The sequence below is a fragment of the Pleurodeles waltl genome, chromosome 12, assembly GCF_031143425.1.
Source record: "Pleurodeles waltl isolate 20211129_DDA chromosome 12, aPleWal1.hap1.20221129, whole genome shotgun sequence".
Lineage (NCBI taxonomy): Eukaryota > Metazoa > Chordata > Amphibia > Caudata > Salamandridae > Pleurodeles > Pleurodeles waltl.
Genome location: NC_090451.1, coordinates 61,790,393 through 61,804,731, shown reverse-complemented (window position 1 = coordinate 61,804,731; position 14,339 = coordinate 61,790,393). Strand labels below are relative to the sequence as shown.

The following is a 14,339-nucleotide window of genomic DNA, read 5'->3' as shown; positions in this document are numbered from 1 at the left end:
CACTACGGAGTATTCCTCGCTGGGCAAAGCAAAAATACCTTGTCAATGGTATGTCTCTGTGAATTACAACAGCATTAAAAGAGCAAGGAATTAGTCAACGCTCGACTACACAAAAACAAAATAACATATACACAGGATAGTGCACGAAGATGAAGAGGATTATGGTTTGAAACAGATCTGTGATACACAAGGTACTGTGTGGAGAGATGAGGCGACTCACATGGTTTGCAGCAGAGTCAGAGTGCCCTGTGCTTGCTTACTTGTCAATGAAGGGTTCAGTTGATTGAGAAACCATTTCCTTTTTTGGGCTATTGAGGTGCTGCTTTTTATGGTACATTTGTGGCTCAGACAGTCTTGTCATGTGGACAGACTGCAGTGTAGCCGTTACTTCTGGTGAGGGAAGGATATGGAGTAATAAAGGTGCAGTGATGTCCAATTGTTTGTGTGGTGCTGCCAGTAAGTAGTTCAGTCTCTATTTAACGTATAAACGTGCAGTGTAGCACACCTATGATAACGAAGTACAAGAGTGGTTCCCATCTGTGCTGGGTGTCGTATGGTCAATCTTTCTGGTGAGTGCATGTTGTGTGAAACCTGTGCACGGATGGTGGAGTGCGGTCCCTCTTTCAGGAGAAGGGTTGTTAATTTTTGCGATAAAATACGTTCACCCAGGACTATTAGTTATAAAAGCAGAGCGATCGCGCTTGGGGTCTCTCTTTCTAGTGAATAGGGGGTAATGTGGCTCCTGTGGAGTCCCTCTTCGGAATGACAGTTACAGTGTGGTGCGATCCCCATTTATGGAGAGTATGGCACTATACAGTCCTGGTTTTGTGAAGGGACGCTCTGAGGAAAAGGGACGTCATGAAGTCCCTTGTTAGTAGCAAGACGCAATGTGATCGCCGTTTGAGGACAGTTGGGGCGTTAAATAACGTGAAGTGAGCGACCGCTTACTGAGAGAAGAAGCACAGTGTGGTTAGTATACTGGGGGATCCCTAGTAATGGTATAGAGGGCCTAGTGTTGACTATTGAGTCCCGCAGGGCACAGGGCGATTCCTCCTTGAGGCGAACACTACGCAGGAAGGGCTTTTGGTGACTAAGGAGTGCAGTTTACCCCCTTGTGGCAAATGTAATTTAGTATGGAAGCTATGTGGTGAAAGGAATGCATAGTGATATCTACTGTGGTTAAAGAAGCGCAGGGGTCAAAAGGCTGGAATGTGCTTCGTCATTTACGAATGAGAGGATGAATGGTGAACCCTATCATCATGAAATGTGCGCAGGACAGCTGTGTGCTGATATGGTTGTACCGTGACTCTGCCGTTCGGGTGTATTGCTCTTCTTTCTGGGGAGCAGGATACAGTATTGGGATTGCATCAACTGTAAACGTAGGGTGTGTTCTGGTCATTTAGTGGCATGGCCCTTCATTGCGTAGGGGAGGCGTGCCGTCCCTCTTTGAGATGAGATTGCAGCTTTTATCATGGCCTCAACGTTAAACGTAGGGTGTTGTAGGGTCATATTTGTGATTAATGCAGCCCTAGTTGTAAAGAGAGAAGGATGTGAAGTCCCTTTGAATGGGGACTGGGGAGCGGCAACGGCCTCCCCTGAATGGTAAGGGTGGGGTGCTGTAGGGTCCATTCTTGGGTGGGGTAGTAACCTTCCATGAGTGTCTGGACAATGATTTACATGGAAACAGTCTTGCCTTCCCGCAACAGACCGCTGAGCCAGTCCCCCGGGGCCCCCGCTACTTACCCCGGGCGGGCGGGCGGGGTCTGCTGGTCTCCGGGATCCCTTACTCCTTTTCCATGGCCCGCTGCGGACTCACTCACTGCAGCCCGGAAGCAGGCGGGGGGCAGCCGGGCGCATACTGACCTATAACCCGGAAGAGCTCTGAGGCAGCTGGCGCAGTCGTCACAGCGACCCAGCGCGGCGGGGAGGGGAAGCGCCGCGGCATGGAGATGGAAGAGAGACTACACCGTGCCTACTCGTATCAACGAAATGGAAAAAAGACTTAAAAGTAGACCAATTTAAACACAAAAAAACCTGCAGCACACCTACCTTTCGTTTTATGGCACAATATAGGAACTGAGTAAATGAACACGCCTTACCAATGTTTGCATAGTGTGTGAAGTGTGTTTATCCCTGGGAATAAATCTTTTTTTATATTTGTATAATAATAAACAAGTATTTGTAATGCAATGGGTCGCGCATTTGCTCGAGTTAGAACAATTCGCGTTGTAAACCCCTAACCGTACTTATCTTGCCACATAACTTGAAAATCAAAAGTAAAACAATTTCACAAAGGCAAGCCGATTCACAGTGCCATGGCCACCATGAGCATCAGCGATAAGAAGAGACGCAAAAGGAAAAAGTACTTCGCTCGCAGTCAAACTTATCGGCAAAAGTGCAAATAGCCATGTAACAGGGGCGATAATCAACGTGGTAACAAAATCTCCCCAAGGAGGGACAAACATAAAACATTTACAAATGTCATCAAAGGATTTTTGAAGGGCAAGCCCATGAACGAATGATAGTGATGGGCGTGAGGTGGGCATTGTTAAAAGCCCAGATACATACCAACACATCGGAAAAGCAGCACATGCACGCTGCTATGCTCGATCCAAAAACGAAAGCAATACAGTGGGTGCCATCTGTTCTTACTAAATACATCCCAAGCACATTTCCCAAAATAGTCACATTGATTTTACATCATTGTTAACAATCCTGTTAATTCCATAATTTATTCAGGCCTATTAGTACCAAAATGGAAAGAAAAAAAAACTGGTCTGCACGATCTCAGGCTATGAATTAGGAAACATTATCCATTGGGAGTTTTCTAGGCACAGCAGCACAAGCAAGCAGCAATAATAGCCTTTCTCGCATGCAGATTTGGCCGAGGGGTCTACCATAGGCCTGCCTTGCCAAGTGTCCCTTATCAGAGGTTAGATTCATGCATTTTGGGGTTTGTCCTGGTATTACCTCGCCATACATGCTAATAGACCCTATTCAGACGGGACACTCCAGATTTGTGCAATGTAGAGCCCCAATCTCTAGGATTTTTTTGCAATACTCTCAACCTGACCAGTATTCAGGAGCGGTTCCTCCATGGGGACAGATAAACATCACCCCACCAACAAAAATCCCCCCAGAAAAGCCCCCAAGATAAAAACTATAATGTAATAATGTAAATTTATCACCATTTTATTTTTCACCAACCCGTCACAAACTATGTGTCAGGAGAGGTCTATTGCTGCAGCAGGGAAGAGTGGCGGGCTGGCGGTGCACTTAGGTTTAAAGTTCGCATTTCGCTTTGGCCGGCTGACTTGCAATGGCCAGCCAGACATGCACATTTTAAACCTCTCTAACCCAGCTAATTTAGACAGCTGGGTTAGAGAAAGCACAGGCCCTTGAGAGTGCTGAGAGAGGCCGCTTCCTCCAATCCCAGTGCTTCTCAAGAGCATCGTTAGGACTGGTTAGGGGAACTGGTTGGAGCCCACGGAGCCTGGAGGAGACAGAAGCAGAACACGGGCCAGAGCTGAGGAGGGCGTCGTGCAGCAAGCAAGATAAGTGGTTACTTCAGTTTATTTTATAGTTGCCATTTGCCTTGCATGCAGGCACCCACCGACCACCTGTTTGCCCGCATCCCGACTCTTCCTAGTTGCCAGCTGCCGCTGCCATTATTACTACCAGCAATGAGATCTGGAGTTGATTCACACTGTGCCCAGCAAAGCCTACCTCCAAATCTAGGGTGCAGAATCTTACCCCTGCTTGTAAGGTTGCCACCTGGTCAGTTTTCTACCAGCACCACTGGTATTTTAATGGCCCATCTGGTACAAAAATAAGCAAAATCACCTATAATCAGTATTATTAACCCTTATCTGTACATACTTTAAGCAGCAAATATAAACAGAGAGCACTTTTTAAATGTGCTCTAGAGCTGCATTACCAATCCCTGCCTAAAGTAAACAAATGTAGAAAAGTCATGTTACAAATGAATACATGTGATTTTGTTTAAAGTCCTATTTAGTATCCAGTCCAGGCCTTTGCACACTCTTAAAACAATAACAAATGGCCAGTAGCATTTTCTTGGAAAGGTGGCAACCCTGCCTCCATGTAGATCTGAGATCATTGTGGAATTCTGCTATATAGAGTGTCTCCTCTTAACTTGAATCCTCACATGAGAAAGGTGAGTCACACAGTTGGGTTGCATAAGTGTAGCCCTGTTGTGAGCCTGACCTGACCTGAAAGAAAATATGTATTCTGTCTGTCCTTCAGTAAAATTGCAGGATAATGGGATGGAGTGCAGCTTATGGCCATGTCTTGATACTAAACAGAGAAATAGTTTCCACATATCTGGGTATTTCAACTACTGGGTGCATGCTTGAAATACATAACAGAAGCATTAATGGAGGGCAGCAGTTTTAATTGCTAGAACCTACTGTGAGCAACCTTTATATGTATTACTGATAGCACTCGCTATGAGAATAAAAAACTCTGATCACATAACATGGACACCCTGAAAATAGCACTTTTAACACAGAAGTGTGTCACCGAGCAATTTAATCCAGTTTATTATATATTTTCTTGTTTGGTTTACTTTATATCTCAGGCCACACTTTTATAGTAGCACAAGTAACTTCCTTTAGCTTTGTATGTGCTTCTGCATATCAAATTTAATTGATGACTTCAAGCTTATTTATAAAGCATGACTACAATAAGGAGCATCATGGAACACATTATCTGCATTCAATAGTTTGTGTTTAATTATATAGTGGCTATTTACATTTGTTCGTTATATTGTGTAATCTAATGGATTAATATTTATCAGTTCATGGATCACCTTAAAATGCAGGCTTGTGTATGGACAGAAAACATCTAGACAGAAATATGTGGTATGCTGACCAACCTTCAAACTGTAAACATAAATATATGCACATATAACATTAATGCCTTTTTATCGTATATTAAACCTATTCAATATTTACTTGAACTACAGTCAAATATGTCCTTGTATCAAAGTGATAAAATATGAAATATAGAGTGTTGCAAAAATGTGCATCTACACATCAGAGTTGTGTGTAGCATATGAGAGGTCATGGGAAAATTCTGAATTAGTACAGTACAGTAAAGTCTTCCTCGCGCTCCCCGAATCGTGACCATTAGCTCTGTTTAGCTAAAGACAGCCTTCCTCAACACCTCCTCTACAAGAAAATCATGATGATACAATCAGTAATCCGGCTGTAGCAGGGACCTTAGCCCTGAAAGTCTTTGCAAGGCATTGACTCCATCAGTGCCTCTGATCCACAGCCACAGTTGCTGTTGTCCACTCACAACCCTTGTACTATGCTCCTTCTGAATCTTTACTCTCTTCCCCATAGTCAAGAACTACCGCCACATCGCAGCCACCAATGTGCTACCCCTTCCTCTAATCCTGGTTACATGTACCTTGGGATTTTACATTCAGATTACTATGTAGGCCCAATAGTTAGCCACAGTTTTCTGACCCTCACATTGCCACTCTAAAATGACATGGGCCACAGTCACTGATCACACAATGCACAAAGGTGCAGGGGCAGAGGTAAGTGATGTCACCGTCTCTTTCCTGTCTCCTCCCTAGCATTCTAAGCCTGACATGAGTCCCTAAACCTCTGTGGCTCTGCTTGCTCATAGATAAACCCAAACGCAGTTCACCCCCTAGTGAATCTTCCAATGAGAGGACAATTCGTTTTACCCTTTAAGCTTAAAGTAGCTTCAGGTGAGAAATTAGAGGATATTCCAATAGTCTGTACAGCAGAAGGGAAGGCAGGAGATGTGTGTTTGGTGTCTCTGAAGATGGGATAGTTGATGGTTTATTTCAGGAGTCTCTGCGGATGTGGGGAGGAGAGAGGGTGGGTGATATGAGGGCATATGTGTAGGAGGTATGTCAGGGGTGTCTATATCCAGTGGAGTCTGTTATAGGGCTGTGAGGATGGTAGATATGAACTCAAGAGTTTATAGTCAGATAATACGTGTCTGGCATAATAGCCACATAGGTGCTGGTAAATGTGTTACAAGTCGAGGGTCCCTGTGAAAAATATATACTTTTTTAGGGAATTATTACATAGATTGTGTCACATGAGGCTCCGCAACGTTATCAAGAGTGGTGTCGGCATAGGAGAGCATGTCAGGACATTAGTCATAATCCCTACAAATGATTCATGTATTGTTTTCTGTTGCACCACAAATGTTTCCAAGGCTACAGTGTTAGAAATGAGAAGTAGGGATTTCAAAATGCTGCAATTACTTTAAATCCTATTTCTGGCTATGATCTTGTACGAAAGGGGCTAGTTTCATAGTTTAATCACATGACATAGACACAACTTCTTTTAAGACTTATAATAAAGTGTAACTCAAAGAGCCACGCATAAAAAATGGGAATGTCACACAAACAATCTGTAAAACAGAAAATGTCACGCAAAAGCAAAGTGAAAAGTTGACAGCTGTGGTAGCCTCCCTTATAACTGGAGGAGAAACAATAGCTGAGAGAACTGGAAGGAGGGGATTGGATGTATTTTCAGCTAGAAGTGGTTTCTCCTTTCCAGCTGCTGCCCCCCTCTCCTAGGAATAATACTGCCTACGGCTCTCTTCCATGGATACTTCAAAGCCCTATCAAATTAGGGCCTATCCACCTTCTGCAGTGAAATAATAAAAAAAATGCGGCCCAGGAATTAATGTCAGACGTCTTTTGCTCTTCAGGAGATAAAGCTAGAAAACGCGTACCTCCAGTGTGTCTTTCAACACAAACAAAACAGTCAAATTGCAAAAAAATACTTTATCCTTTCAATGCATATGTGTCCAATGTCCATCATGTACCTGGGCATTCAGGAGTTTCCACAAACAAAGGGTGGTGTGGGTCTTGTCCTGCACTGAGTGTAGCAATACTGGTCCTAAAATGTGAGAGTAGAGACATCCGCAAGCTGAGAGCAATATTCAGGAATTCAAGACACACTCGACAACACCTAACAAAGGAATGACCTGTGAGGAAGAAGACATGGTAATTAGGACAAAGTTGGCCATAGTGCTCGAAAGTCAATCAGTTTGTGATGTCAGTCCTCATGATTTTGTCTGTGTCAGAAGCCACAGGGTAATGAAACTACACCAATTCCGGGGCTAGCTGCATGATCCCATGTACTCTGGGGATTCCTCAAAGGATCCCCCAGTTCTGCCATCCAGCCATGCAGGGTCTGCCTGCCAGCCCGCGCTGCTGCAGACCCCAGACACTTTTTAGCCCTCCTGCAGCTGAGCCTAACTCAAGCAGGGGAAGGCAGAACAAAGGGTTTCCTGTAGGAGGGAGGTGTGATCACCTCTCCTTTAGATCTAGGTGTCTCTAGGCTGGGGAGGGATGGGGTGCCCTTCCAGCACCTCCAGACTGCTTTGAAGGGCACATTTGGTGCCCTCCTTGCATAAACCGTTTGCACCAGTGCAGAAACCCCTGGTTCCTGCTCAGACACAAACCCACACAAAGGATGGGGGAGTGACCACCCACCCTCGTCCCCTAGGGAGGTGCACAGAGCTTTGCCAGGTGGCCGGTTGATTCTGCCATCTTAGAAACAAGATGTGCAGAAGCCCCTGGGACCATCTGACTGTTTAGGCCAGGTAGATGATGTCCCTGACCCCCTCTGATAGGTGGGTCACTGCAGATAGTGACTAACCCCTTATAAGGGTTACTTAAGGGATTCCCCAAAGGTGGTCCTCAGATTAGTCTAGCAAGACTCTACAAAGGAACTCTCTGCAAGACTCTTCTGCTCCTAGCCTTCAGAACCACTATTGGTCTGCTTTTGGAATTGAAACAAGACTGTATTCAGTTGAGAAGGCTACACTTCAACATTGTTTCTCCAGCTCCTGCAAGATTTCTGCAACATCCATGGATGTGCATCCCCCAGTGCGACAAGGACTCTGCTTGCATCCAAAAACGAAGAAGGGATCTCCTTTGGATTGAGGGAGTCACTCCCCTGCATCTGCAGGCACCTTAAGATGACAACAACCAGCTGGTGGACCCTGCTGTCCCACGGACATCGAAAGGCTCTGCAACACAGGTGGTAATTCTGTGGCACTCTCCAAGTCCTACTTGTCTTCTGACCATCTTGGGAGACGTGGGCATTTGCTGCAGCCACCTGAATAGGAACCCCTGTGCACCGCAAATGTTGCTCTTACCAAGGCTTGTTGACTCTTACTCCAGGAAATCTTCAAGCTCCAAGAAGCTACAGCCTCCATCAAACTGCAACTCCAAGTTCAGCTTACACTCTGCAGCTCCTGCGGCATGGGACTTCTGTTTTGATCTGCTGCTGAGACCTCCCTTCCACTTCATGTGCCTGCTGCCAGTGGGTCACTTGTGGGATCCCCAATGATTACTGCTGGCTTTTCTTCCTGCTGAGGAGTAGCCCTGACTCGCCTCCAAGGATCGAGTCATGTAGACCTTGCTGGTTCCCAAAAACCTGCAATCTTCTCTGCAATGACGTTTGCATTTGCCAATGCTTGTTGGTTGTCCTGCTGACCCTGATGCAATCTGACGACCAATGTGGGACAGCTCGTGGGTGACTCCAAGGATCTCCCTGCATCCCCTGGACTCTGCAGCTGGACTTCTTCCTTCACTGATCTGCAGGATCTTCACCTCTAGGAGGGTGGGCATTGCCTACCTGCACAACCTAGCCATCTCCGAGTGGTTTGGACACTGTCCCCTTCTCTTTCAGGTTTTTCACATTTGGAATCCACCTTTGGGCTCCACCGACCTGGTCCATGGATCGCAACTGCAGCTGGACAACCGAGGGTCTCATTGACTCCAACAAGGGTTTCTGACATCACTTCACCACTATGCACCTGGGCTCACTGGTGTAGGTACTCCAAACTTCTGGATATCTATGGGTGGGTACTATTCAACTTTCTTTGTGCCAACTGGTTTCCTTAGGGTCTTCTGTGAAGGGTCCTGAAGCCTAAAAATTCCAAATGCAATAGTCTTGTGTTAACCTATGGGACACCCGGCTCAATAGCATCTCTGCACCTGGGCGCCTGTGGGATTTCTGATACTTACCTCTGGTAAATCCTTACTCTCCCAGCCCTTGGGATTCTAAAACACATACCTTGATTGGGCACCTCCATTCTAATACTACTTTCTTAGTATGTAGTTTGCTCTCCACCTCCATAAGGTCCATGTCTTTCTATGCTTTTCCTGCTTGTTGCTAAGTGTATATTTAGTGTGTAGATATCTCCAAGTGGAGATATACCAACGTTAGTATAGTAGTAGCGTTGTAATGAAGAATCCTTTATTTTTGCAACACCTAGTGTGGTTCTTTCTTGTGTGACCATTGCTGACTGACTACTGTGGTACTGTAAATGCTTTACACTCCTCCTTAATAAGCCTGAGTTGCTCTCCACAGCTACCCCTAGAGAGCTTTAGTTATCTCAGCACTAAAATACTATCACTAAGGGTTGCCTGGACTCAGTATAGGGTGCCCCACCATAAACTGAGACAGCCTCCTACAGTCAAGGTCAGATCTTTGATGATTTTGTTTTCCTTAATAGATACATCCAGCTATGGGCCGAAAGACAATGTGGGCTTTAGAGAATTGACAAGGCCTGATCTTGTCACTATGGGACTGGACTTCTTGGAAGACAGAGGCATCTTGATGGAGGAGTCTTTGAATGGATGTTGAAGGATTGACCCTAGCACTCTTCACAGATATTGTGTACTAAGAGCCCTCACACTTGGTTGCCTAGCTGCATGTTCCTGTCCTGTGGTGTGATCAGTGCACTCGCACCTGGTGCTGACTTTGGTGGGGGTGGGGGATTGTATAAAAAAATAACATGGGTTCAAAAGCACCTGAACTTCCTTGTGCAGCAGCTTACAGGCAACACTAAAGATGTCAAGATAACTCTGGTAAGTAATGTTACTGCTGGTGAGAGATTGGAATTTTGTTGAGTGGCAGTTTTTTCTCATCATAAAGTAGTGCAGAGGGATAACCTGCCTGCTGCAAAGAACATGTACCATACAGATCACAAAACTGTGTGTGAGTGCACTATGGGTAGTGCTTTAAAAACCATGAAATGTATGTCCTGGAGGGGTTATGGAGAGCTGAGGGGCACTGTTGGAGTATGGTAGTGAGGGAATTCATAGAGAAGGAGGTCATGGATGGGGCACCAAAAAACTGTCACACCAGGCGCCACAACTCTAAAGCTGGTCTTGCCCGTGAGGACAATTTTGCATTGACATAGCAAATGATGGAATTCATCAAGGACTCAACACGCGTTCGAGGCACCTTCCCTGTTCCAGTATATTGCTCACGATAAGCTATTGTAAAACTCCATGAATGAAACACAGCTGTGAGAGTTGACTTCCTAGCATTTAACCCGAGGGAAAACTAGACTGCAAATAACTTCTGCTTCAAACCTGTGTGTACTGCAGAACTGATAACTGCTTTCAGAAAAGAACTGGCTTAAACTGTCAGAAAGTAGACACTGAGCCTTTATTCACGTGGGCAGCTAGTCTTGCATAGCTACGTTTCACAGATCCATTCATGTCTATTTAGGCCAGTCCTGAAATGTTCCTAGAATTCTCACATTTGAAGTCTTATTTAACCCTATATAACACCAGGATGACAAGCCTCAGAATTCCAAGAAAAATAAACTGGACTGCTCTCTAGTCATGGATGGACTTGGCATGGCAGCTGTGTGTGCCAATAAAGCAGCATAGTGTAGTATTTTTACGCATACATGCCAATAGATCCGATTCAGGGGAGACTCGAATTTTTTAGCCAAAAATCTGATTTTTAACTGCCTCCCACCTGAAATTGCCTCGGTTTCAATGGCACTCAGTAGGGGAAATACATTCTCCTGATTATTTTTTTAAATCTCCCACTTTCCTCTTCTAAAATGTTGGCATGTATGGCTATAAGCTGATCAAGTCCAGACTTTTTCTTTGCAATCTTGGATTTACAGTCCTTCTCACATAACATTAGGACTAAGGGATATTTAATCCGACTTCTTGCCTGATAACATTAGGAATACGAGACTACAATTCCCTGAATGTAAAGGAAAAAAATCCGAGAAGGTTAAACTACTTGTGCATGGATCTAGCTTTGCTTTTCATCTTCGTTGGACATCCTGCACGTAAAACAACAATTTAGGAGCTACACAACTGTGTTAAATATTTTAACTGAACGCGCTCAACGCCTCGTCTAAGAATAAAGAGCACCGTGTAAATACAAATTATATTTAAGTGTCCCAAGCAAACATGGACACCTGGTTGGATCCAAACCCATGTGGTTCAACCGAAAGTGGTCGTCCCCCCGTAGCGAAGGTAATTATAGCCCAATCCAAAATGGCTGCTACGTTGCCTGACCGACATGCGCGTGTTTGGGAACTTTATTTGGTCCCATGAATGACCTACAGGAATTTTAGTAAATGAGGTTATTTTACGCTTCGCCTGATGCAGCCAAGTACTTGGTACAATCTGTATCTCACGGTTTAGTTGTTAGATGTCATCAACCAAGTGATTACAAAATGTTTCCCTGTGTCAAAGAGTAGGATACGCCCCTGTTGGTTCAAAAATAGACTCGTCCAACCATGTGCCTGGAAGTTCGGATAACAGCTGCACAATGGCCCGGTTGTCCAAGCAAGCGTTGGTGGTATAGTGGTGAGCATAGCTGCCTTCCAAGCAGTTGACCCGGGTTCGATTCCCGGCCAACGCAGCTGGTTCTTTTTAATCATTTACGAAACTCAGCATTTTAAATATTGGCAAATTATTGTATTTCACCATTTCACAACTGTTGTTTAAAATGTGTTTCACGTTTTTACTTCTGTTCACGGTTATTTTAAGATTTTCATTTATCTCAATCTTACTATTTTAACTTTTACTAGAAATAGTTCAGCAGTCACATAAATGAGTAAATTCACGCGGTATACTGTTCGCGTGTATAGATGATTACATTTCACATGTTGTTTTTGTTTACTTTTGTTTTCTTTTTAGAAGAATGTAGTTGCATTCTTCTTGACAAAATGTACTGTCGCAACGAAAAGAATGATTCAAGGTCCAAAACTATATTTTTTAGGATCGTTGCGTTAAAATTAAAATGTAATTTAAAATAAAACTACAAAAATGATTACAATTGTTTAGTTAAAAAAAAAAAAAATACTTCAAAACAGAAACAGGAGTGTTTCCGCCCGTGATCGCACAAGAGACCTTTTAGGCGAACGTGACAACTACTGCACTATGGAAACTAGTGTTTCAAGAATCTGCATGACTCAATTGAACATGTACATGAAATGCATACTTCGCATTGTTCACACGATTAGTACTGTTGTTATGAATTATCACTCTTATTTTATATTGGATAATAATGATGTGAAGTTTTACCCTTCAAGTACACTCAAGGGAATAATCAAGGTGAGAACTCAGAACTTTGGCCAGGAAACACTTGCTATGGCCATTGCACCAAGGACAGAGGAGCTCTTCTAAGGGGTTCACAAAAGAAGTGCTAAACCCACCCACACAAGGAGCTTTTACCGTGAGTTATGCTCGGGTTATATTAATCTACAATTGAGCTCTGCCCGGGGTGGAGGTGCTTACATTGAGTTTCTCCTCGGGAAAAATTGCTGTCACTAACTGTGCTGACCTCTATGTCCATGTTACAAGTATCAAAACTACTTTACGCTTCAGTCTAGAGATTTTAACTTCATATCAGAGTGGTTAAACATCAGTCTAGAGAAGTGGTCTTCAAACTTTTTAATATCATGCCCTGTGTAAAAAATATTCAACAGAACACCCTCAGAATGGCAAACGTATTTTCCATCATTATTCTATAAAATTGAAATGCAGTGGGTACATCTGACTCCCGGGCCTGGCACCACTGCACCTGCTACACTCTTGGTGGTTACGTCCCAGATTTGAGGTGCCCCAGCCTCTGCAACAGACTTCTAACTGTGCCTGGTGGGTCACTGAACTCCACTCCAGCTCTTCACTGTGTTCCTTAGATTGACTAGCAGAAGCTCCACTGACTTCTCAGCCCAGGACCCCCAAATCCAATCTCTCCCCATACATTCCCTGAAGCCTTCCATCTGATCCTCTCCTCCATTTTTGGTACCAGCCCCGAATGCTGACCCTTAGGCCTCACATGCCTTACCTGTACCCTCTAACCCAGCCATGTCTCCTACCCTCCAAGAGAGGTTGTGTCAGGTTCTCCTCCATAACATGAGTATAACAAACATAAGTATAAAAAACATGATATATGGAATAAAGTGTTCCCAGCTGTAAAGTGTAAGGATACTGTAATTCACCATCGAGTTCCATGGCCATACAGAGTACCAAGGCCGAAGGCCGAGTTCCATTATAAGGTTATGGAACTCTGAGGTGACTTGCAATATTTTTATCATGTAGGGCAGGGGTACTTTATCCCTTATAATACATGGTCACACCATCGCCTTTCTCACAAACAAATACATTAAGCCGTTGGTGTGTAGCTCTTTCACATGAAAGAGAGAGCATGTTTACAAATACAAAGAATAAATATAGAATCACTAGTGCAAAATTAAACACATAAAAAAGTTATTAAATAGCTGTTCAAAAAATATATTAGAAGAAGATGAATAGAAGTTGGTAAAAAAACACAGCAGAAACACGCAGAAACAGAAAGATCCTAACTATGATCTACTATTTATAGACTGCTATTTTTTAAAACTTTAATATATGTTTCATTTTGTTGTATTTCTGTCTTTTTAGTAGTTTCTTTTGTATATTTTTGAGCTTTTGTGTGTTTCTTGTTATGTTTTGTTTGCTCAAATGCTTGTGAATTGTATGAAACCAAACAAATATTAATTTTGTGGCCTAGAGAAAATTGTGTTCAAGATTGTTCAGCGTGTTTGTAATATCATTTGTGATTTTCGATGCTCAATATCAACATTGAGCTGTTTTGAGGGTACAAGTGTTAACAATTTGCTGTGTTCAGGTCAGAATTGGTACCCATGACGAATGTGCTAACTCTGAGCTATCCCGAGCAGTGTTATTGCTGAGCAACGCTCTGGTCAGAGATGTGGACAGTGGTGAGCTATGCTGGCTGAGGTGGTAACACTGAGCTCTGTCCAGGATAGAGAAGCACATGCTGAGCAATGCACAAACTAGAGTTGCAACAATGACAACACACTATACAATACCCATGGCCACTGGAATTATGTGATTCTGTGGCTGTAGCATTTTATGCATAATTATGGATTTTCCGCATTTGCCACACAATCCATCAACTACCAGGACTCCTACCGTAATTGGCAGTGAGGGTCTGCCTTTCCACTGTTACTGTGCGTTCTTTTTGTTTTTGTATGAT

General features: G+C 43.8%; 1 protein-coding gene and 1 non-coding gene across 3 annotated transcripts in view; one reads left to right on the top strand and one right to left on the bottom strand.

Annotated features, from left to right (window-relative positions):
- Positions 1-1,850, bottom strand: part of DPP9 (dipeptidyl peptidase 9) — a 105,807-nt gene extending 103,957 nt beyond the window's left edge. For both annotated transcript variants that reach the window (XM_069216422.1, XM_069216423.1), the window contains exon 1: positions 1,744-1,850. The gene's annotated coding sequence lies outside the window, so the exon portion shown is untranslated. The remainder of the gene's footprint in view (positions 1-1,743) is intronic.
- Positions 1,851-11,642: 9,792 nt separating this feature from the next.
- On the top strand, positions 11,643-11,714 carry TRNAG-UCC (transfer RNA glycine (anticodon UCC)). Its single transcript has one exon. It is a non-coding gene; the product is annotated as a tRNA-Gly (tRNA).
- The last annotated feature ends 2,625 nt before the right edge of the window (positions 11,715-14,339 follow it).